Source organism: Equus asinus, chromosome 2 (genome assembly GCF_041296235.1).
Source record: "Equus asinus isolate D_3611 breed Donkey chromosome 2, EquAss-T2T_v2, whole genome shotgun sequence".
In the NCBI taxonomy this organism is placed as follows: domain Eukaryota; kingdom Metazoa; phylum Chordata; class Mammalia; order Perissodactyla; family Equidae; genus Equus; species Equus asinus.
The window spans coordinates 55,197,819-55,224,088 of record NC_091791.1 but is presented as its reverse complement, the minus strand read 5'-3'; positions in this window follow the sequence as shown (position 1 = coordinate 55,224,088).

Below are 26,270 nucleotides of genomic sequence, written 5' to 3'. Positions count from 1 at the left end.
TTCCGATCGAGTTTTTGTGTTTTGTACAGTATCTATATTTTTCTAATTTTGAGCAAAGGGAAATTGAAGTCTTCAAATGAAGAAACAGACATGTGCCAGTTTGAGATTTCTAGAAATCCAGAGATTCCACAACAATATTTAAGGCTGGGCTTATGGGCCCCTAGATGACTTCTAAATGAATTAGACATGTGATGTAGGTTATGATCTCCCATGAAATTAGGTGCAAAAAAAATCACATATATGTGTGTATACAAATATGTATAAATATACATATGTATGAGATATGTATCTCATGTGTATGACATTTTCAGGAAATATTTCATAGCTTCCCTCAGATTCTCAACAAAAACTAAGACTCAAAAGGTAGAATAAAAAATTTTAAAAATTATAATGTAAAGGAACAATAAATGTATATGGGAAAGAAATTATCCCAATAAAGAGATAAGACTTTCAAGAGTGCAAAGTATAGAATATTGATGACACAAACTCAGGGCTGATCAGAGAGGTATTCATTAGAGGAGCTGGAAACATTTGCATAAGTGGAGAGGAGTGGAGAAGCATTCAAGGAAACTATTTCCTTTTATTTCCTCCCAAAAGCCCCAGTATGTAGTTGTGTATCCCAGCTATAGGTCATTCTAATTCTTCTATGTGGGATGCCACCATAGCATGGATTGATGAGCGGTGTGTAGGTCCACACTCAGAATCTGAACCTGTGAACCCAGCGCTGTGGAAGCAGAGTGCGTGAATTTAACCACTCAGTCACAGGGCAGGCCCCAAGCAAACTATTTCTATTTCATCATGAGCATAAAGAAAGTTTTGAAAAGGATGAGTTATAGTATTACAATGCTAATAACTGCCATCTTCATGATCACTGACTTCACAGCCAGCCCTGTGCTCACTACAACGTTATCAAAGAGGTACTAGAGTGAGCTTCATTATCCTGTTCTACATATAAGAAAACTGATGCTCAGTGAGGGTAAGTAACTTGATATTGATCATGTAGCTAATAAGTGACTGAGTCAAGATGCAGGATTTAACCATTAAACTCTGACTAACCAGTGCTGGCTGGAGCAGATGGTTGATCCTGAGATGAAAATCGAAGTGAGATTCTCCAAGAAAAGGAATAAATTGGCACATGAATAAAATGCTACTAATCTCTCATTCAAATTTAGGTACAGTTTTCTACTAAGAGTCCACATTCTCAATGACTTCTTTGTCTGCTGCAACTACAAAAGCTCCTTTTACAACTGATTTCAAATGTGTAAAATTATCATTTAATAACCTATTTTAATCCTTTTTCCCTTCCAGATGACTAACAGGGTTCTTCATCAATGGAGATTCTTGCTACCTATTGTCTTCTTTAGAAATCAGTTGCTTTATAAGATTCTCTTTTTAAAATGTCAACGTTCTGATAAAAGATGAAAAGTACTGCAATTCATTTTGAGCAAGAGTAGATATTAAGGCCTTCAGTTTGTCATTATTACCTTGTCCTTACTAAATAATATAAAGTTACTTTTTTTCTCACATTTAATATAATGAATTGGAGACAAGTTGCTGAGCTTTCAAAAAGAATCTCCCTAGAACATTGAGTGAGAAAGCAAATTGAATAAGTAAGCAATTACTAGGGATTATTCTTTCCTTTGGGCTTTGATCAATGAGAATGGAATGTGCAGCTACCAAAGATACAGTTGGAGTTGAAATGAGGAATTTGTACTGCCAGTGACTCTACAAAATGATTGCGTGTTGGGTGAATGGAAGACAATCTAGCAGTCTTATAAAAAATTCTCTAAGAAATAAGCCAGACACATAATTGAATGCCTAATACAGAACACTTTTTCTTTGGTTAGGAAGATTGGCCCTGAACTAACATCTGTTGCCAATCTTCCTCTTTTTGCTTGAGAAAGACTGTCCCTGAACTAACATCTGTGTCAATCTTATTCTACGGTGCACGTGGGATGCCACCACAGCATGGCTTGATGAGTGGCACACAGGTCCTCGTCCGGGATCCGAACCTGCAAACCCCTAGCTGCTGAAGCAGAGAGAGCAAATTTAACCACTACACCAAGTGTCCAGGCCGCCAGAACACTTTTAAAAAATGAATCTCTTTAGAATTTTGGTCCTACATTAATAATTCAGAATAGAAAATCATAATGTTCCAGCTCATTGTAAATGTCTTTCTTCCTTGTGATAAACAAACAGGTAAAAAATAACCTCAGGAATTTCACAGCAGAAGGTGACATGTTGTTATTTTGTGAGAACTTACCTGGTATTAACCACGAAGGTTCTCCTGTAGAAAATCATCTTGGAGTTTTTCAAACCAGCCACTGGCTCATTGCACTGCAAATGTCAAGTCACTTCTAGCTTTGGCTAAACTATGTGAACATTCTAGTTAACCACAATTAGTAGGTAATGATGAGATTTATATGCTTAAAGACTTTTGCTGTAAAATTTTACAGGGATTAAAAAAAAACATAGGTTACCTCTTGATTTGAATAGTTCATCCACATATACGGTCAATTTTACCTGATGCTTTTTAAGAATATTGAGTAATTGATGATGATGATGATGATGATGATGTAAATAAAAATAGTTGTCGGTTCCCAAACTCAGGAGTTCCCCTGGTGAAATCTGAAGCTGGGCAAGGAGAGACCAAAGAAAGACATAGACCATTCCAGATTGGTAAGTGGCAAGTTTAATAAGCAAAGGAACTTATGGATGAGGATTGTCTTGGGTGCAAGCCAAGTACATCTCTGCATCTGCTCGTTGGAATCCTAAAAGTTTTTATAGAGGCCTCAGCTGGCTTCAGTCAAGAATACCATACAGACGGTCTCAACAACACATTGCTCTCTCAAGGCTGCATCTTTGAAAACGGCTCCCACTGTGGGAACGGTGAGCAGAACGTACATTCCAAGGACAGAGGAGAGAGTGAGGAGCCTCAGATTGCCCCAGTCCAGTTCACAGGGCAACCAGCGGTCACAGCCTCTCAATGACCTCCTCCAACGTTCTACCCCTCGTGACCCCTCTTACAATCTTGTATACCCCCTTTTTCCACAATGTGCCCTGAGCAGTCAGCAAGGGGTTTCACCAGCTTGGAGGTGGCTTGTTTGATGGCTATCTGACTGCATTGGAGGCAAACACCACAGCAACAGTATAGACATACGCAGGAGAAAACACAGGTCAAGATAAACATTTCCAAAATAAGTAACAATTTTCTCCACCAAGAGCCCCATGATCTGACCGCTGATTTATTGAGTCCCCCAGGCTGGCGGTCAGATCCTTCAGGGCATTTACTTGTGTCCTCACATGGTTTAATAAAGATGACACATTAGCGGACTCATCAGGTGTGAACACACAACATTCTGTTTGGAAAATGGCATAGGTTTCTCCTTGCAAGCCAGTAATAATGTCGAAGGCCATCTGTTTTGGAAGATAGCATTTCTCACTAGAGACGCTTCAGTGTTCAATAAAGGCAGGCTTTGTCAGCTGTCATTTAAGGCTTGCTGGGTGAACTTAGTAAGGGCGTCTTTGTGTACTATAATGTCCTCCAAGCCAACGGAGGGAACAAGGATGGCAGCCAAATGAGCGTACCAGTGGAAAATAGAATATGCCCATCTGGCTTTGAGGAGAGGGAGGTTGGCAGCTTTAGGAACTTGACCTGGTTGTGCATACCATACAATGTTGGTTAGGGGAGGCAGCACAATTAGGCATGAGGAGATGGACGGGGGGGCGGGGGGGGGGGTGCAAAATTTGCCAGACCATGTCCCCCACTGTCTCCACTCTTTCAAAGGTGTGTGTTCCATTCCAGGTATAGTGCCTTTCAACAGGTCTGGCTTGCAACAACACAAGGGGATCCCAGTGGAAATTGAATAGTTCTCCCTCTCCCAGAGTTGCAAGGTCACTCACCCATCCTGGTAGAATGTCCCATTGCACATTCCATTAGATAACACCTTTCCCAAATATGAAGGGGCTTGGTGTTCTCAGCAGTGTAGCACATTGATCTACCATGAGAGTCAGGGCAATGGCTGTCTCCCATGACTTCCATACTTTTACTGTGTTAGCAGGAGTCCCCAGTCTGGCATAAGGGGCAACAGGCCCTATCAGTTGATCATTCAAAGGTATTAAAACTTGAGATAATACTTTAGTCTACCTGGCCAAGGTGTTTTTTCCTGTTAGTAATTTACTCTATTGTGTTAATATTTCATTTTTCCCTTCTACCAACCTTTCTGCTTGTGAGTTATAGGGGATATGGAACCTCTATTCAATGTCATGGTTTTTTTGCCCACCATTGCATTTCATGATCTTTGAAATGTGACCCCGATCACTGTTTATTCAACGAGGATATCAGTACATGGTAGTCAGCTTCTCTAATCCCCTAGTGGTGGCAACCTGTTTTGTGCACCAACAGGGAAAATCTTGGGTTAAGCCAGATGCAGTATCCACACAAACCAGAGCATATTTAGAACCCTCCAACAGTAGTAATAAAAACATTTATGTTGTGTTTGTTATGTGTCTTAAGTTGTGGACTCAATACTCATAGTATATGTTTAATTACTGTGAAAGATGTAGCTCTGAGAATTCGTAAGTTGTATAGCCACACATATATGCAGGTAACTTAGGTTTCTCTGATTGCCTTGTAGTTTCTGAGTTTTGTCCTGTACGTACATAAGTCAGTAAATAGAATTTAGAAACTTGAATTCAGACCAGATAACTCATGCCTCAAATATGATTGTAAAATGTGAATGATAACATCAAGTTTGCATGCATTTCCTCAGAATGCAACATGAAAAAGTCTAAAGTTTATAACAACAACTTATGTGTCTTTGTCAGTGTGAAGTGACCATATATTTTTTCTATAAACTCTTTTTACATGATTGTATAGAAATGACAAGATATATTACATGATTTTCTTTAGCTACTAGTTTTAAAAAGTATTATTTTTAACTGAATTAAATAATCAGTTCTCATTGTGTTAGTATTCCATGGTACTCCACAAAACTTGAAACAATTACAGAAATATGTTTTAGCTATATTCTTTAATCAAATAAATTGTGTCATATGCTTTGGATACTTAGCTTTCCATATTATAATGTAATGTGGAGATTTTTCCATGTTAGTACAAAAAAGACCTAGCTTCTAGGGTATTTTTTTACTGAGATATAATTGACTTTTTTTTTTTAAAGATTTTATTTTTTTCCTTTTTCTCCCTAAATCCCCCCAGTACATAGCTGTATATTCTTCATTGTGGATCCTTCTAGTTGTGGCATGTGGGATGCTGCCTCAGCGTGGTTTGATGAGCAGTGCCATGTCCGTGCCCAGGATTTGAACCAAGGAAACACTGGGCCACCTGCAGTGGAGCGTGCGAAATTAACCACTAGGCCACGGGGCCAGCCCCTATATAACTGACTTTTAACATTATGTTAGTTTCAGGTGTACAACATAAGGATTCAATATTTTTTTAATTTGATTGCAAAATAATCACCACAATAAGTCTAGTTAACATTCATTATCACACTTAGTTTTAACTGTTGCATGGCAGTCCGCAGCATAGATGTAACACAATTTATTTAACCACTTTTTTACTGATATTGTTACAACCAGTGCTGCAACAATACCTTTTGCCTTGTCTCTTTGTAGTTTTGTAGCAGATATATGAGGAATGAAATAATGATTTCAATTTTTTACATAATTTTTAATTTAACTGCTACTGCCAAAAAAATCCTGCATACAATCGTACTATTTTGAAATGTCAAAAGTAAAAATCTCCTGGGGCTGGCCCTGTAGCATAGAGGTTAAGTTCAGTACACTCTGTTATGGCAACCCAGCATTTAGGGGTTCGGATCCCGGGGAACAAACCCTTACCACTTGTCAAGTCATACTGTGGAAATGACCCACATGCAAAATAGAGGAAGACTGGCAAGTGATGTTAGCTCAGGACAAATCTTCCTCACGAAAAAAAAACAAAAAGAAAACAAGAGTAGGTCTCCTAATCTCGGAGTTTATCATCTTTTCTTATTTTACTGATCAGATAAGTGAAGCATATTATCTCATTATTATAATTTGTATTTTTGTGATAATTGGTGTTTTAGAATTTTTTTCTTAAAATATTGTGACAATGATGTTTTGTGAATTCACTTTTCAAATTTTGTCCATTTTTTCCATTAGGTGTCTTTTTCTTATTCATTTATAAAAGTACTTTAAATAATTTAGAGATTAGTTCTTTGTCTTCATATATGTTGGTTATATTTTCTCCAAGTTTTATATTTGCATTTTCACAATCTACAGATTATTTTATCATATAGATATCTTAAAATTTGAAGTATTAAACACATTTTTTCTTATATTTTTATTTTGTGGAGACTTCCAGCTCCACAATCATATTAATTTCCCTTTTATGTATGATTTTCCATTTTTGTATACTTAGCTCCTTAATACATTGGAGATATATTTTGCCAAAATACAAGACACAGTTGTAACTGTTTCATTTGTACAATATTTTTCTATTGTTTCATTTTTTTCTCCAAATGCTTAGATATTCCTAAATATTTTATATTTAAGGCAAATTTGTCTAATGCTTATAAAAATCTGGTTGAGATTTTGATTGATGGTTTAAATCTAAGTGATAAAATTCAGGAGAATTTACATATTTTCAATATTGAGATATTGTCACCAAAAAAAGGTATACCTTACTATTATTTACATTTTACATCTGTCAGTAAACTCTTATGTCTTTCTTTATATAGTTTTTGCATGTCTTAGATTTACCTCCCGGGTGTTTAAACTTGTTTTGTTATTGTGAAATTTCATATTTTCTCCAATAACTAGTAATAGCTACTGTTTAAAAATCTGTTACTTTTGGGATATTCATCCTGCTGTTTTTTTTATTAGTTCTTGTTCAAACAGACTCTTGGTAAAATTCTTCTTTATTGGCCTGAAGTTCAATCCATATGATTTCTTCTACCCTTTATTGGGCAAATACTGATATTGCAAATTTGCCTACCAAATATTGTCTTTAAGTAATTCACTCTAAGATCTTTGGGCATCTTTCTCAGTCAAATACCTATGACAATCTTGCAATAAATGAATCTTGAAACAACTTTGTCAAAGTTATGAGAGAAGTCTCTTCCAAAAATCATTCCGTCTTGATGATTTAGGCTGCAAGAGAAGCAAGAGGCTTTCTTATTAACTTTGTCTTTAAAAAAAAGTGAGAAAAAGTAAAATAATATCATTACTATCAATTTGTCTACATCAGGAGAGGTGACGAAAAGATGTAGAACCTTTGAGAGGCAGATATTCTATTGATGGCAAAACCTCTCTCTCATCCCATTCCTCTTAAGTAGTAGTGGTCAAATTATGGGGCCAGTCACCTGTTCTTATAAATAAAGCTTTACTGGAACACAGCCATCCCCATCATTTATCATCTCTGGTTGCTTTCATTCTATAATGGCAGCATTGAGCAATTGCAACAGAGACTTAGTGGCTTACAAAGATTAAAATGCTTACATTCTGGCCCTTTACAGAAAAAAAAAAAAAATTATAGATCCTTGATCTAAAGATTCACAATCCAGATCTACTTAGATATTTGAAAAAAGAGAAAATGATCTCTACCTGCACAAACAGTGGGCTAAACACGTCTAAACAAAGGATTGAAAGCACTGGAGTAATAACATCTGAATATTGCGTAAGTAGTTTGATGAAGAAAATAAGGTAGCAGTAGAAGAACACTTTGTCTGGTCTCTAGGTTTCATGGCATCATCAAAATCTGCTGTATCACAGGTGATTTTAGAACAACCCAAATATACAGGCCTTGCTAGAGGACACAGTCCTGATTATGACAATTACCTGATTCAGCTTTAATAGTTTGCAGATTTATCCACTTTAATGTTGTTGTCAGTATTGTTTTTTCCTAAGGAGGAAATCTTATTGCCTGAAATAAGAAGAGATATGTCTTTTCAAATATTTATACATTATTGTTCATTCTCTTTCTGGCTTTCCTTCTTTCACTCTTTCTTTTTCTTTGTTTCTTTGTTTCTTTGTTTCTTTGTTTCTTTCTCTTTCTTTCTTTCTTTCTTTCTTTCTTTCTTTCTTTCTTTCTTTCTTTCTTCCTTCCTTCCTTCCTTCCTTCCTTTCTTCCTTCTTTCCTTCTTTTTTCTTTCCTCTTTCCCTCCCTCTCTCCCTCCCTCCCTTGTTTCTTTCTTCTGCTTTTTTCTTACAGCATTGCTTGAGAAGTCTATTACCATATTAAAGAGTAACAAAGATAGAAATATATGTATTCCAGACAGACATTTTTTAAACTGTGAAATAGAATACCTTAGACATGTTTTAATAAAATCAAACTCTAAATAAAATGTTAGCTTGAAGTTTTCAGTGTATGGTCTCGTAGAATCAATACAAAACTAGTCCGAATTGGTATATCCCACATTTCTCTGTGTATTCACTTCCATGTTCATGATATTACCTTAATGGTTGAAGAGAATCTCAAGAATATACCACCCTGGAATAATGCCAGTTATTGTGAGGAAACTGTGTGTGTATACTCTGATTCATTCAAGTAATTTAAAGCTATGCATATTTAATCCACTTGGTAGTTAATCATATGAGATCTTATGATCTCTCTCCAGGTAATAGTTAATTATTTTTAATATGATAATGTCTGGTAAGATTATTTAATACTTTTTTAAACCCAGCATTGCAGATTTTATTCATCTGTTACTCAGGTTTCAATATAAGTCAATCCTCTGAGATACTCTGACTTGTTAGAAACTGTGAGACTAATGCATCTGTAGAAGTAGCTCAAAAAACTGTTTGGCATATGTGATAATCTTCATGGTCCTCACATTCCAGGAGCTATAATATTTAATAGCTTACATAATCCAGTATCCACTTGAGAATCATAAAATTTGGTTTTTGTAACTTCAGTTTATATTATTTCATTAATAGTGGCCTGATATGTTCATAAGAAATTCATTTGCCAAAATGGAAATTTTGAATTAAATGAAATTATTAAAGACAAATGAATATTTAATACATAAACAGTCGGAAGAGCACCTTACTAATATATGTATATCTATTTCTTTATTGTCTTCCAGGAAACACACTTTCCTGAGTTATATGAATAGTTCACTTAATTTTTATACTTTTGATCAACTGAATTGTCTCAGGGAAAAAGCAAAATATTTTTGCATTTGCTTCATTGTGCTCTTTATTAGAAAAAAAGACCTGGGGCCACCCGGCTGGCGCAGCAGTTAAGTGCACACGGTCTGCTTTGGTGGCCCGGGGTTCGCCGGTTCGGATCCTGGGTACGGACATGGTACCACTTGGCAAGCCATGCTGTGGTAGGTGTCCCACATATAAAGTGGAGGAAGATGGGCACAGATGTTAGCTCTGGGCCAGCATTCCTCAGCAAAAAGAGGAGGATTGGAGGTAGATGTTAGCTCAGGGCTAATCTCCTCAAAACAAACAAACACACACAAAATAAATAAAAAAATTGAAAAAGACCTGTTTATTCAACTTGAGCAAAACAACGATGTGGTCTGCCAGACACCATCCACCTATGCTTTCCCAAGGCTGCAAAGGCCTTATCACTTTGTTTGGGAGCTAACTGCATCCTCTTTGGGAATACTCTTAGGTCTCTTTCAAAATCTTCCATACAGGAAAGCTTAGCTTTTCCTTATGCTAACATTACTAGCCCCTCATAGCATGCATTCATTATATGTATATTCTTAATAACAAAATCCCCCTCCCATCAGAGGTGATAATGTAAAGAGAAAGACGTTGCTTCTCACTAAACAAATTAGTATAAAATTCATAAAAGCAAGAAGAGGGTTTCCTGTTTAGTCGATCATTTACTCCAAAAAAAGATCTGATGCCACTAACCTGGTTTTATACTAAATATAGGCAATCAATGAACAATTTTAACTAATTTGGTTTTTTTTAATATATCATACCTTAAAAGTTCATATTAATAAATAAAAAATTCTGCTTTACCTGTCAATTATTATTGATACATGTGAATACAAATATTTACAAATGTGAACACATAAAATCAATATAAATCACAAATTATAACCTGTCTCAAAAAATATGGAGAGAAATCCAGTATCATTTGTTGACAGCAAGATTTTTTTGTTTATTTTGTAAGACAAGATAAAAAGAGTATAAAGCACTTAATTGGAGAACATTTGAAAGCCTTTATTCAACACTATTGCTAATCTGAAATTACTATTATCTTGGCTGAGATTCAGAAAGGAGAGTATTAGGGACGAATTTCTGCCATGTAAGTCAAAATATATGTCATGATAAGTCAGTTCAGTTCTTCGAGGAAAGTATTAAAAGATTGTTCAGGATTAGTTTCTGATGAGTTTAAAACAGTCTACGATAATGAATTTGAGATTTATCTTCTATGTAATAGGGGATATCTTGGGTACAGGGGTGCTATGATTGGACTAATATTTCTAAAAATAACTTCATTATGAGTGAAGATTGAAGTGCATAGGAGATAGAAAAGAAGCAAGAAAACAAATTAGGAGTCTATTCAATAGGTCATGTAATATTCCTGGATCAGATAGTGGCCCTGGCCATGAGAAGGATGTGATGGATTAGATCCCTCATTATTTCATATTTTAATTATTTTTAATTTTTTAATTGAGGTATAATTGACATAATGTGTTTGTTTCAAATATACAACATAGTGATTCCATATTTGTATACATTGTGAAACGATCACCACAATAAATCTAGTTAACATTCATCTGGCTAACATTATTTCATTTTTGTAAATCCTTTCTTCATGGCTTCTCTGGAAATTTCTTTTGGGAAGAAAAGTAAATACTACCTTCCATGTTTTACAACATCACAGAAGTTGGTATGTTTCCATAGGATAGGCAATATAGTGTTCTTGTAACCTACACGCTTAATCTATTGCCTGACAAACTATTGGTGCTCAAAAAATATGATTTTTGAATGAATGAATGCATGACTGAATGAGAAAACATGAATTTGAGTTCGATTTCATGCGACTTTTGGCCATCCCTTAACTATGTACTCTGAATTTTTTATTTCTAATCTATAAAAGGAGAAAAGAAAAATAATATTTATATCACAGCCATTTTATGGAACAAGTAAAATAATTTTCTAAATTTTGAAATAGTTTAAAATTTTTAGTGTTATTCTTATTACTATAATATTTTGGTTGTAAGTAATGTTATGCTTGTAGGATTTTATTTTTAAAAAATTCGTTAGTTTGGTATATCTTCTGGGCCTTTTTTTCGTAGGTGCTATCATATTTGTTTATAGAACAAAATACTGTGCCAATGTCAATGAGAAATGAACATTAAACTTCAGACGTTTCACAATGCAAAAGAATTGAATGTTCCCTTTTTATATACATTAAAAAATACTATATGAGTCTTTTGCCTAGTTTAGAACCTGTATGAATTTTAGCTTTCACATTTTAATCCTAGAAAGTAACTTGATGGGTAACTGGAAGTAATTAAGTGAACTTTTTTTAGTTCATTATCGTTTTATTACGGCTTTTCACAGAGTCACCTAATCTGTTTATATCTCAGTTTTGTTAATTTTAAAAAGAAAAATAATTCTTGAATTAACTATGGCTTAACAAAAAAGAGGGGAATCTAACCATATGGATTTTAGAGTTTTTTGCAGATAGCAAAGTGTTATATAAGCAACAACAAAAATTTCACTACATGGAGAACTGATGAAATCTGAATTAGTGTCTCAAAAAAACGCTCAACAGAATTAGTAAGAAACTCCATTAGAGTTTTTAAGACACCAACTAGCTCTTAAAAAACACATCATTTCTTAAGTGAAAAGTAATCAAAAACATTCTGGGTTCCTCTTGAAATTGAGGTGAGCTAGTAAATTTTTTTTTAACACAAGGGAAATATAAAAAGATTTAAGAAATTTGGGTCAAACTTAAATGTCTCCAAATCGTCTCCTATTTGTCAGGAACATAGAAGATGAAAATGTTCAGATTTTATTTAACTTAAAGTAAAAATAACAATGCTTTACCACTTGAATCTTCGCTATTTCACTCTCTATCATTTTAGGGAATAAGAGAATGTCAGAACTGGAAGGAGCATTAGGGTCATCTATTCCAGTGCGGCCTCCAGTGGCTTCACCCTCATTATTGTATTTCACTCACATGTTGGTTTATCTTCCTCTCTACTTCTTCACACAAATTATTTCAATTTAGAAAAACTTTGCTAGGTAGCTATTGTTTATATTGACCCAAATTTACTTTCTATAATTGTTTTACATCCTGGATTTAAATAAAGCAAGAACAGAAAAAAGCACAACTTCAGCTGCACAGCATAATGTTATATCTGTATCCTTATGTCGTATAGAGAAGGAACATAATCACAAAGAAAAAATAAAAAATGAAGAATCTCAGAGTGGTAAACTCTCTCGGTGCCTTATAAGTCCAACTACAAGAAGGGGCTTTGTAATTTAAAAAAAGGTGTCAACAAGGAGACAGACATTTAATACGATGCTGGTATTTAGTCCAGATGAAGCCAAGTAGAAGGAAAGAACCTCTCCCAGTATGTGACGTATCGATGGAGAATAAATAAATGAATACAGATGGAGACACAGCAATGTCTCCATGTCTAAATTTGTATTGCTTTGTCTCTACATCTTCAATCATTCCAATATTACAGCCATAGAAACCTCCGAAGAGAACACGCTGGCATTTGAAATGTTTTAAAAAATTTGCCCCTCTGGACTGAGACTCTCTGAGTACATTTCCCCATCTTTCTACCTCATGTTGCAAAGCAAATATCAACAAATAGTTTAGAATCTGGAAGCAAAGAGTTTCAGAGAGACACATGGGAAAGCATGGTAATGAGCAATAGGTCACCAGGATCTGAACTCCAGGCCTTTAAAGAGAAAACGTTAAGTGCAAGTAGAGGCTCCAGTTCTCTAGGGATTAGAGAACTTGGCGTGTTCCTGAGGCACCAGTGGAAAGGCAGGGAGCAAACATTACCTAGAAGCTGAGGTGAGATTTAGATTCTTATTCACATGATTTACTGAGGGAGAGCTTTCTGGAAAGGGGAGGTGAGCTGACAGGATAAGTCAAGGGAAAGTACTTAAGCAAGAGTTTCAAATGGAGACTAGCCTCAGCCTGATCCAATGGAGACTCAGGAGATCAAATTGCCCCAGAGAGTTGGTCAGACCTTGAGGCTAGGAGGCTGGCCTTTGCTACCCTGTGTCAAGCCATACCACCTTAGGGCTACCTGGAGCACCCTGGGGGTTGGACTTACATCCCATCCAAAACAGAGGGCAGTTTTAGACAAAGTCAGAGGTATATTAGCTACAGGGAGAATGACATGGAGTCTCAAAGGGTTATACTAAAAGTGCTCAAATTCTTACAGCTGAAACTCGGGGTTGCTATTTTTATCCTCAGTCCTGGTGAGGAGGGCCCATCAGAGGTGAACAGTGTTGTATATGTGTTCTTCAAGTATGCACAATTTTGAAGAGATGTGAAATACTGTGCGTAAAGCCACACTGAATCTGACAATTTTGGCAATCTCTTAACATATCATCCTATTTAATGAATATTTAAATACTACTTTTTTTTTCTGGAAGTTTGTACCTTTTGATCATCTTCACCCATTTTGCCTACCACCCACCCCACCAATACTGCTTCATCCTTTTCAGAAGTGTTTCTTGCACATTACTTGGCATTCTGATAATTACAAATCTATTGGAAATATGTTGCTTTGGTCCACTGATCTCTGAGATATGTCATATTGCCTGCTTTTTAATGCACTTGACAGAATTTCAGGTTAATCTGGACCAAAATCTTTTCATGGAATCATGTGGTACCAATTATTTTAAATTTTAAATATAAAATCAAAAACATTAAAGCTGGAGGAAGCCTTGAAGAATACTTCATCAGAATTATAATTGATAGGAAGACAAATTAAACAGGCTTAAAAAATAAAAAGCGTTCATTGGTCCAGAGGCAGAGTGAGTTTTACACATAGTTTTAAACAGAGGTCTAATGTATCAAAAGCATGAGTTTTCTGTAATTCTTTTGACCTTGCCCTCCTTTGTACACTGAGTTGCTTCTCAGGGTGCCTTCACTCTTGTTAACAAAAGTGCCTGAAGCAATTCCAAGCGCTATATGCATATACTACACTCTCCAACAGAGAATGTCTTTTTCCCTAAAATTTCAAGCAAAATTTTTAATATTAACTCTGATTGGTCTGACTTGGGTTTTATGCCCATACCTGTGGCCAGGAGAGATGTAATATACTGATTGACTTAGAAAGAATAATATGCCGTGCCCCTTGAGCAGGTAGTGGGGCCAATTTCTTCAGAACTATGTGGATTGTCAAAGAGATGTCTGCAGTTATTGAGGACAGGAAAGGAATAGTGGATGCGAGGAGGCAAACACATATCTGCTAGAACTATGTAGTACACGCTTGTGTGTGGATCAGGATAGAGTCAAGGCAGAACTTAGACACTCAGTGGTAAAGAAAGACCCTCAGCCCAGTGCTCTTTTGATCATACCAGTTACTTTATGATCACTTTAGTCAACTATTTCTTCTAAACATCTCTAATAAAATCACAGGTAATTTTCAATTAGATTTATAAAATGGTAGTAAGAAATTAATTGTTAGCTGTATGTTTAGTCATTTTCTTGTGTTAATCACGGCCATGCATTAGAATCATCTTCCGACAGAGTTTTACAGAAATGTAGACACCTGGGACTCATTGTCACAGAATCCAATTTAAGAGATTCGGGTTGGAGTATGAATGCTTATATTATGCAAAGTGCTCTATAAGTGATTGCAGAGGTCGGGGTAAAAACTTCTGCTATCTCTGTTGGAATATCATGAAAACCAACCAGCTTCATAAAGAGATCAGGCTGATTTCTGAAAAATTCTGGACCAGTTCCTCTGAGATGAGTATTGTATTCAGCAATTATGTATTCTTAAGTTTTGATTCATCTCACAGAGAAGTCTCATAGGTCAGCTGTCATTGGACTTCTATAGGTAATGACAGCCAATTATTAGCTTTAGGGAAGACATTGTTAGCCACCAGTCAATTACCCACAAAGCTTCACTCTTCAGAATCAAGGTTAGAGAAAAATTATTTCTTCCTAATAATATTTCTCTTATATGTAATGTGGGAGAATAATCTTTAATATTATAAATTTTATAAAGAATGATTAAAAAATGGAAATTTCTTTTTCCTTGAATGTTTTGAAGGCAGGACAGCTAGAAATACCATGAACAATAAAACATAACATCAAAGGCCTATTCTACAATGTATTGTTTAGTTTGGAAAAATAATTGGATTTTAAAATAAAGAATACGCTTTGAGTGAGATTGAAGGATACAATAAACTGTTCATTATTGGTTGTTTTTGTTGTTGTTGTTAATGTTATGATAGATTACAACCTTGTGAGATTTCAGTTGTACATTATTGTTAGTCATGTGGTGGGTACACCACTTCCCCCTTTGTGCCCTCCCCCCCCCCCCTTTTCCCTAGTAACCACCGATCAGATCTCCTTGTCAATATATTAACTTCCACCTATGAGTGGAGTCATATAGAGTTCGTCTTTCTCTGACTGGCTTATTTCGCTTAACATAATACCCTCGAGGTCCATCCACGTTGCTGCGAATGGGTCAATTTTGTCTTTTTTTATGGCTGAGTAGTATTCCATTGTGTATATATACCACATCTTCTTTATCCAATCATCAGTTTCTGGGCATGTAGGTTGGTTCCACGTCTTGGCTATTGTAAATAATGCTGCGAAGAACATAGGGGTGCAAAGGACTCTTGGGATTTCTGATTTCAGGTTCTTAGGATAGATACCCAGTAATGGGATGGCTGGGTCATAGGGTATTTCTATTTTTAACTTTTTGAGAAATCTCCATACTGTTTTCCATAGTGGCTGTACCAGTTTGCATTCCCACCAACAGTGTATGAGAGTTCCTCTTTCTCCACAACCTCTCCAACATTTGTCGTTCTTGGTTTTGGATGTTTTTGCCAATCTAACGGGGGTAAGGTGATATCTTAGTGTAGTTTTGATTTGCATTTCCCTGATGATTAGTGATGATGAACATCTTTTCATGTGTCTATTGGCCATATTTATATCTTCTTTTGAGAAATGTCTGTTCATGTCCTCTGCCCATTTTTTGATCGGGTTGTTTGTTTTTTTGTTGTTAAGCCGTGTGAGTTCTTTGTATATTATGGAGATTAGCCCTTTGTCAGATAAGTGGCTTGTAAATATTTTTTCCCAATTAGTGAGCTGTTCTTTTGTTTCAATCCTGTTTTCCCTTGCCTTGAAGAAGCTCCTTAGTCTGATGAAGTCCCATTTGTTTATTCTTTCTATTGTTTCCCTCAAGTGAGGAGTTATAGTGTCCAAAAAGATTCTTTTGAAACTGATGTCAAAGAGTGTACTGCCTATATTCTCTTCTAGAAGACTTATTGTTTCAGGCCTAATCTTTAGGTCTTTGATCCATTTTGAGTTTATTTTGGTGTGTGGTGAAAAAGAATGGTCAATTTTCAATCTTTTGCATGTGGCTGTCCAGTTTTCCCAGCACCATTTGTTGAAGAGACTTTCTTTGCTCCATTGTAGGCCCTCTGCTCCTTTGTCGAAGATTAGCTGTCCATAGATGTGTGGTTTTATCTCTGGGCTTTCAATTCTGTTCCATTGATCTGTGGACCTGTTTTTGTACCAGTACCATGCTGTTTTGATCACTGTAGCTTTGTAGTATGTTTTGAAATCGGGGATTGTGATTCCGCCGGCTTTGTTTTTCTTGCTCAGGATTGCTTTAGCAATTCGCAGTCTTTTGTTGCCCCATATGAATTTTAGGATTCTTTGTTCAATTTCTGTGAAGAATGTTCTTGGGATTCTGATTGGGATAGCATTGAATCTGTAGATTGCTTTAGGTAGTATGGACATTTTAACTATGTTTATTCTTCCAATCCATGTGCATGGAATGTCTTTCCATCTCTTTATGTCGTCGTCAATTTCTTTCAAGAAAGTCTTGTAGTTTTCATTGTATAGATCCTTCACTTCCGTGGTTAAGTTTATCCCAAGGTATTTTATTCTTTTCGTTGTGATTGTGAATGGGATTGAGTTCTTGAGTTCTTTTTCTGTTAGTTCATTGTTAGTGTATAGAAATGCTACTGATTTATGTATGTTGATTTTATACCCTGCTACTTTGCTGTAGTTGTTGATTATTTCTAATAGTTTTTCTATGGATTCTTTGGGGTTTTCTATATATAAGATCATGTCGTCTGCAAACAGCGAGAGTTTTACCTCTTCATTACCTATTTGGATTCCTTTTATTTCTTTTTCCTGCCGAATTGCTCTGGCCAACACCTCCAGTACTATGTTGAATAGGAGTGGTGAAAGTGGGCACACTTGTCTTGTTCCTGTCCTCAGAGGGATGGCTTTCAGTTTTTGTCCATTGAGTATGATGTTGGCTGTGGGTCTGTCATATATGGCCTTTGTTATGTTGAGGTACTTTCCTTCTATACCCATTTTATTGAGGGTTTTTATCATAAATGGGTGTTGGATGTTGTCGAATGCTTTCTCTGCATCTAGTGAGATGATCATGTGGTTTTTGTTTTTCATTTTGTTGATGTAGTGTATTACGTTGATTGACTTGCGGATGTTGAACCATCCCTGTGTCCCTGGTATAAATCCCACTTGATCATGGTGTATAATCTTTTTGATGTATTGCTGTATTCAGTTTGCCAGAATTTTGTTGAGGATTTTTGCATCTATGTTCATCAATGATATCGGCCTGTAGTTCTCCTTCTTTGTGTTGTCCTTGTCAGGTTTGGGGATCAGAGTGATGTTGGCTTCGTAGAATGTGTTAGGGAGTACTCCATCTTCCTCAATTTTCTGGAATAGTTTGAGAAGAATAGGTATTAAGTCTTCTTTGAATGTTTGATAGAATTCTCCAGAGAAGCCGTCTGGTCCTGGACTCTTATTTTTGGGGAGGTTTTTGATTACCGTTTCTATTTCCTTACTTGTGATTTGGCCTATTCAGATTCTCCATTTCTTCCTGATTCAGTTTGGGGAGGTTGTAGGAGTCTAGGAAGTTGTCCATTTCTTCCAGGTTGTTCAATTTGTTGGCATATAGTTTTTCATAGTATTCTCTTATGATCCCTTGTATTTCATTGGTATCTGTTGTGATTTCTCCTCTCTCATTCCTAATTTTATTTCTTTGAGATTTCTCTCTTCTTTTCTTGGTGAGTCTGGCTAAAGTTTGGTCGATTTTGTTAATTGTTTTGAAGAACCAACTCTTTGTTTCATTGATCCTTTCTACTGTCTTTTTTGTTTCAATATCGTTTATTTCTGCTCGTATTTTTATTATTTCCCTCCTTTTACTGACTCTGGGCTTTGTTTGTTCTTCTTTTTCTAGTTCTGTTAGGTGTCGTTTGAGGTTGCTTATGTGAACTTTTTCTTGTTTAGTGAGGTGAGCCTGTATTGCAATGAATTTCCCTCTTAGGACTGCTTTTGCTGCATCCCAAATGATTTGGTATGTCGTGTTCTCATTTTCATTTGTCTCCAGATAATATTTGATTTCTTCTTTAATTTCTTCAATGATACATTGTTTGTTCAGAAGCGTGTTGTTTAGTCTCCACATTTTTGCACCTTTCTCTGCTGTGTTCTTGTAGTTGATTTCTAGTTTCATAGCATTATGATCAGAAAAGATGCTTGATATTATTTCAACTCTCTTGTATTTATTGATGTTTGCTTTGTTTCCCAAAATATGGTCAATCCTTGAGAATGTTCCATGTGCACTTGAGAAGAATGTGTAACCTGCTGTTTTTGGATGAAGTGCTCTGTATATATCTATTAAGTCCATCTGGTCTAATTTTTCATTTAATTTTATTATTTCCTTGTTGATTTTCTGTCTGGATGTTCTGTCCATTGGTGTTAATGGTGTGTTCAGGTCCCCTACTATTATTGTATTGTTGTTGATGTCTTCTTTTAGTTCTATTAAGAGTTGCTTTACAAATTTTGGTGCTCCTGTGTTGGGTGAGTATATATTTATAAGTGTTATATCTTCTTGGTGGAGAGTCCCTTTTATTATTATATACTGTCCCTCTTTGTCTTTCTTTATCTGTTTTGCTGTGAAGTCTACCTTGTCTGATATTAGTATAGCGACACCTGCTTTCTTTTGTTCATTATTAGCTTGGAGTATTGTTCTCCATCCCTTCACTCTGAGTCTGTGTTTGTCTTTGGGGCTGAGATGTGTTTCCTGGAGGCATCATATTGTTGGGTCTTGTTCTTTGATCCATCCTGCCACTCTGTGTCTTTTGATTGGGGAGTTCAATCCATTTACATTTAGAGTGATTATTGAGATGTGGGGGCCTACCACTACCATTTTATGTCTTGTTTTCCCGTTTTCTTCAATTTCCTTTGTTTCTCGTCCCGTGGTTTAATCTGTTCTGATGAAGAGCTGCTAGTCTCTGTTGTTGTCCTTCTACTTATCTTCTCGGCTCTTGGTTTTGTAGCCCCTTTCCTTTTTTTGATTTTTCAGGAATGAGGGTTTTCCTGAGGATATCCTGAAGAGGAGGTTTTGTGGCAATGAACTCCCTTAATTTTTATTTATCTGGGAAAGTTTTTATTTCTCCATCATATTTGAAGAATATTTTCGCCGGGTAGAGAATTCTTGGCTGTAGGTTTTTGTCCTTCAGATTTTTGAATATATCATTCCACTCTCTTCTAGCCTGTAAAGTTTCTGCTGAGAAATCTGCTGATAGCCTGATGGGGGTTCCTTTGTAGGTTAGTTTCTTTTGCCTGGCTGTCCTTAGTATTTTCTCCTTGTCGTTGACTTTTGCTAGCTTCACTACTATATGCCGTGGGGTTGGTCTTCTTGCATTGATAAAGTTTGGAGATCTATTGGCTTCTGTCACCTGAAGATCCATCTCTCTCACCAGATTTGGGAAGTTCTCAGCCATTATTTGTTTGAATAGGCTTTCTGCCCCTTTCTCCTTCTCTTCTCCCTCTGGTATACCTATAATCCTTACGTTGCATCTCCTAATTGTGTCTGATAATTCTCAGAGAGTTTCTTCATTTCTTTTTAGTCTTACTTCTCTCTCCTCCTCTGCCTGCAGCATTTCTATATTGCCATCTTCCAAATTGCTAATTCTTTACTCCATATTATCGGCCCTACTGTTCAGTGCATCTAGATTTTTCTTAATCTCCTCTATTGTGTTCTTCATTTCCAGTATTTCTGTTTGGTTCTTCTTTATCGTATCAAACTCTTTTGTGACATAGCTCCTGAACTCATTGAGTTGTCTATCTGAATTCTCTCTTAACTCATTGAGTATTTTAATGATGGCTGTTTTGAAGTCATCGTCATTTACGTTATATATCTCATTTTCTTTGGGATTGTTTTCTGTGTATTTGTTATTTTCCTTCTGTTCTGGAGATCTAATGTATTTTTTCATATTGCTTGATGTTGTTGATTTGTGCCTCCGCATAGAGATAGAGTTTAGTTGCTCCTTCCACTTGTTTCTTCTGGTGTGGTGGGGGAGCAGCTGTTTATACTGTACCAACCAGGAACCCTATCTGCAGTTGCTAACTGGGCCTGGGCCCCTCCTTGTAGTCACAGTGGTCCTTTGGATTCCCTCTTCTGCCGTGGGGGCCGTCATGGGGGGATTTCAGGCTGCTGGTGCCTACTGTTGCAGCCCACCTAGACGTGCTCCCTCCTTGGGGTCTGCAATGGTGTTATGGGCTTTTCCAGCGGCCAGGGGTAGGATCACTTATATTTGCCGCTCCGTCACTGTCGGCACCCAGCAAATCTCACTTGTCCACTATGGGTCACAGCAGAGCTATTGGCATCTTCTACAGTCTGTGGTTAGCTCACCTAGCTATGCTACTTTTGTCCCGGGGACTTCCAGACTGGTGGCTGCCGGATGGGTGCTCTCTACTAGTGCTGTGCAGAGGCTTTCGCTGAGGCTGCTGTGAGCCTGTAGGGTTTCCCCCTAGGCTACAGAACTGGGTCACTGGAACTCCACCCAGCCCCAGTCCTGTTCCCCAGGAACTCGGGGAGCCCTTTGCCCTGTCTGGGGGATAGCCGTCTCCGGCTATCCTGATTTCAGTGGTAGGTGGTCAGCTGCTGCCCTGCCTGATATTCTCCTCTCTGGGACCCTCCCGGTGTTGTGGATGCTGGGTATGGCCCCTCCACTAATGGCAGACAGAGAGTTGTGTCTGCTGCCTGGGTGGAACTCTGGAGCTTCCCCTCCGGGCCGTGGAGCTGGCCTCTGGAGCTCCACCCAGCCCCAGTCCTCTCCAAGATCTCCAGCAATCCCTTGCCCCACAGGGTGGGCAACAGCAGCTGGGGGTCGCTGCGCCCTCTGGGATTCTCTCTGGGACTTTCCCAGAGTTGTGAATGCTGGGAATGGCCCCTCCACTAATGGCAGGCAGAGAGTTTTGTCTGCTGCCCGGGCGGAACTCTGGAGCTTCCCCTCCGGGGCGTGGAGCCGGCCTCTGGAGCTTCACCCAGCCCCAGTCCTCTCCGAGATCTCCGGCAATCCCTTGCCCCACTGTGCAGGCAGTGGCAGCTGGGGGCCCGCCGTACCCTCTGTGATTCTCTCTGGGATCCTCCGGGCTCTGTGGACACCAGGCGGGATCTCCCCGCCAATGGCAGGGCGAGACTCTCCCCGTGGGCTCAGGTGTGTAACTCTAGAGTTTCCCTCTGCATTTAGGAGTAATTGCAGGGGGTTTAGGTAGGGTTCTGGTCACCTGTTTCCACCATCGCTCCTCTGTTGTGTGCTCGCTCCTGCCCTAGGTGTGTGTTGATCTTCTGGGGGCGTCTGTTGGAAGAAAGCCGCTTGCAGGTACTAGGCTGTTCGGTCGGGGTCGGAGAGTTTTCATCTATCTCTACCTCCTCCTGGAGGGAAGTCCGTCTGCCTTCCAATGTATAGTCGTGTGGGTCTCTCAGACGTCCTGAGATGCTATCTGGATATCCTTTGTTAAGCGATGAGTGTCCAAATAATTGTAGACTCGAAGGGGGAGAGACAAAGAGGACTACTCATGGTGCCATCTTGGATCCCCACAAAACCCATTATTGGTTGTTTTTTAAACAATTTCTCTACAATTAATCATGTTTTGCTTAAAATTAATATAGTAAAGCACATAGAATTTTGAGTGTTCATAAAGTATGAGCAAAACATTTCACGTCAAAGTGTATAGAAGTAAAGAAGGAGGAAAAATGTGACTCTCTGAGCAGCACAGCCATCCACAAAGAGAAGTAAGCCAATTAACTTCTCTGATAAATTAAAAGATATACACACCACAGATTCTTTCACTTAATTGATTAATTTTTTTGTTTTGTTTAGTAAACTACTATAGGTAAAGTTAAAAGAATTAAATCATCTGAAAAATGTTAAAATAAACCGAATAATTCATTAATAAATGTTACTTTCATGAGTGGAAAGAAAAAGTAATTTTTAAAAGATATTAATTAGAAAGTATTTCTTTTGAAACTTTTCTTAAGTATAAGCCTAAACTGGTGTCATGAGAGATTTAAAGAACTCACTTATATAGACACAATAACATTCTGCTTATTGGAAGTTCCATAGTAACCGTTAACAAATCTATTCATGAAAATGAACATTCTCCCCAAATTTTGATGAATAAGTTGAATAATTAATGAAAAACGAATAAAGAGGAAGCAAGCTTCCTCTGCTTCATGTTTAGTATAATTAAACTATTTATAATAACTTTGAAAATCTGATAAATCATAATATTTTCTGGTATATTACAACTATCTTTAATCTTCCCAATATAGCCTATTTAATTTGTGTCTTTTATAAATAATAAATAGTGTGTTAAAGACTATAAGCATAGTCAATTAATCAAGTGACTTCAAGTTTTTTGCTTTTATACAGTTATTTATTCCATTAATACAGCCTTTACTAAAAATAACACTGAGGAAACTTTTACACACACAAATATACACACAGTTCAGAGAACATTCATTCCCCCAAAATGATAAGGTAAGCAGATAAATAGACAAACATAAATAATGATACAGAACAGACCATTTAGGAGCAGCCCTAGTACGTATAAAACCTTCATATGAATGAAGTGTAGAAATAAAATTCAGTGTCTAAGAGGTAGATTACTCAATATATTGAGTTGAGAGAACTGGATAGACATTTGATAATCAATTAATGTCATTTAATTAAGATTCACATTTCACGTCATGCATTTCACAGACCAAGTGAATGGGAAATTTGAAGATGGAAAGAGAAGGGTTATGTAAGCATTAACATGGAAATTTTTTTCTAAGCATTGGTAAAATAATAAAAGACAAAGAATAGATATGACTTCATAAAATTTTAACACTTGTGCACATAAAATATGCACTTTAAATTATAATAAAGGCAAAGAGCAAATTAGAAACAAACATTTGATCTAAATATAACTGTTAAAACCTTTAAGTACACATAAAAATTTATAAGAAAATCACCAAGCCTTCAACAGAAAAAAGATCAAAGTCACTAAAAACATGTTCTCAAAAAAAGATGCAGAATTGGTAACCTACTGCATAATGTGTTGTCATTAGTGATTATTTTGTCCTTGCTATCCATAAATCTACTCTCCATTCGCTCTCTAACTCTCTCTAAATAATCACACTCATATCTGTGTTTTCAATTACTACACAGATGGCCCCCATATTTGTATCTATAGCTGAGAATTTTTCTTTATGCTTCAAATGGTGCTGGATATAAACAGGCATATTTGAAAGTTGTTTCTCCCCCGAGTTTCTTAAAGGCAACTCACATTTAATACATCCAAATAAATTCTACGATGCTATCACTCACAAAACGTGTTTGCCTCCTGATCTCCATCCATCCCATGATAAAATCCAGAAAACAGTCATCCTTGATTCCACCCTTTCCCTCATCCTGAATGCCCAAGACGTCACCAACTCCCATCCAATGACCCTCCACATACTACCATCTTTTATGTCAAATATCTTCGTATTTTGTTTCCATAAATCCACAAGGGCTTCCTTCTTCTCTGTTTTCCAAATTTAAGAAATAACAAAACTTTTTTTTAAGTCACATCAGATATTATCATTCTGTATTTAAGTCCCTTCAATGGCATCTATTTAGGTTCTAAGACACTGATGTAAATAGGGCCTAATTTTTTGTACTGACTTATCTATTTCTTCATCTTCAAATGCTCCAAAATTGTCAAATCGCACTCTGCTTCAAGTGCACTGGTCTTGCTACCAAAGAAAAATGCTTTCTCCTACCGCAGAGCCTTTTATACATTTTTCTTCCCAGAATACTTCTTTGCTCTTTTTTGTCTAGTAAGCCTTACTCCTCCTTTAGTTCTAAGTTTATTGAGCACGTCTTCATGACAGTTTTACAGGAGCCACAGAGGAGGTTTGACTTCCCTATCATGATTTCTCCTATCATTTTGTACTCTCATTCATAGCACTGACCACAGTTGTCATTTTACACTTATTTGTGGGATCGTTTGATTCATTTCCCTCTTCTTCATTTTGTTGTAAATTTCAGAAACACAGAAACCAAACCATATTGTTACCCCAGTCCCTGGCCCCATAAGACATTAACCACAACCCTGCTCTGAACAACCCTGACACAGTCCCTTTAGCTTACAGGAAACCACAATGAATGGTAGGAGGAGAAGGCTGAGATGTGTAGTGGAAACCAGTTAAAACCAGTTGAAAGAAACATGGCAGTCTAACTTGACCTGACACAGATCCCGAAGCTCATTAATTGCTCATTGTAATACATTACCATGCTACATAACATATCCACTGGTGCCATGACAGTTTACAATTGCCATGACAATGGCAGGATATAACTAAATAAGGAAAGAAGAGAGGTGGTACCCTTGTTCCCCAGAAAAGCCTGCACATTTCCCCAAATAACTGTGAATATTCCCTCCCTTCCTTACCTAGAACCCTTATAACAGCTGCCTAATCATCCCAGGAGCTGCAAAGTTGATTTGTGAACATAGTTCCACTTCTCCATTCTTTGGCCATTGAATAAAAGCTTGTGCGGTTGAACGCTCAACTTTGGTTACATTTCAAATCCATGACACCAAATAGAATAGAACCCTCCAAAGAAGGGACAGATTGTGGGTATGAGGCCCAACCGTGGGCTCCTCCTCAGAATGTGGCTCAGACTCTCATCAGAGTGAGGTGAAATTGGGAACAATATCTGTGTACTGATTGTATCTCCAGTGTTGAACAGTCACTGGTAAAAGACAGAAGATCAATAAACCTTTGATCTACAAGTAAATAAAATTTAATTTGTATATAAAATAGGATTACAAATAATAATTAAATTCCATTCGGTAAAAGAGCAATCAAATTATTAGCTTTAGATATTGCTGGTGGGAGTGAAACTTAGTACCACCTTTCTGGAAACCATACTGACTGAAACACAATGCTTAAAATTGTTCACAGGATTTATCTCAGTAATTTTATTTCACGTGTTGAAATCTCTAGAATAGAAAAAGACAGTGCACCTTCCTAATTAGTTGAAGGAAAAAAATGACAAAATACAAAGGAAATATTCAGAAATACTGGCAAAGTTGTGAATGCATATACGTACATATTCACACACAAACAATAAACATTTCAACATTATATATTATGATGAAAGTAATAGAAACACTTTAAAAGTTTTAAAAATATTTTAATGAGAAATTTAATAGATTGCATACGATGATGAAGGATTTAAAATTTAGACATGGTAAAATTATACATATATATTTAGATTAGTAGGACTGAGACTAAAAGAAATTGTATTAAAATATGAATAGTAATATCTGCCTCTGAATTTTGATAATTATTTCTTCATTTTTATACTTTTTTGATTTATTTTCCATGTATTTTTCAACAAACATGGCTTACTGCTATTTCTATAAACTATAACAATTATAACTAGCAAAAAAATATGTAAAATATATACACAAAATTTATATATATTTCAAATATCTATACATTTTAAATACTTATTTATATATATATTTCAAATATCTATACATTTTAAATACTTATATATTTTTAAAACTTAAACAAGAATATATATATGTTTTAAAGAATCACCCAGATTTGCTATTTCACATTTCAGGCTAAAGAAACTGGTCTAATAAATCTGACAAGATTAATTCAACTGGCATAGGCTATTTTCTGTTTTCAGACTATAGTACTTTTCTCATTCTTTATGAATTCTTAAATTCAATAAGGAGCCTTCTACAGCTTTCCTAATGAATCTTT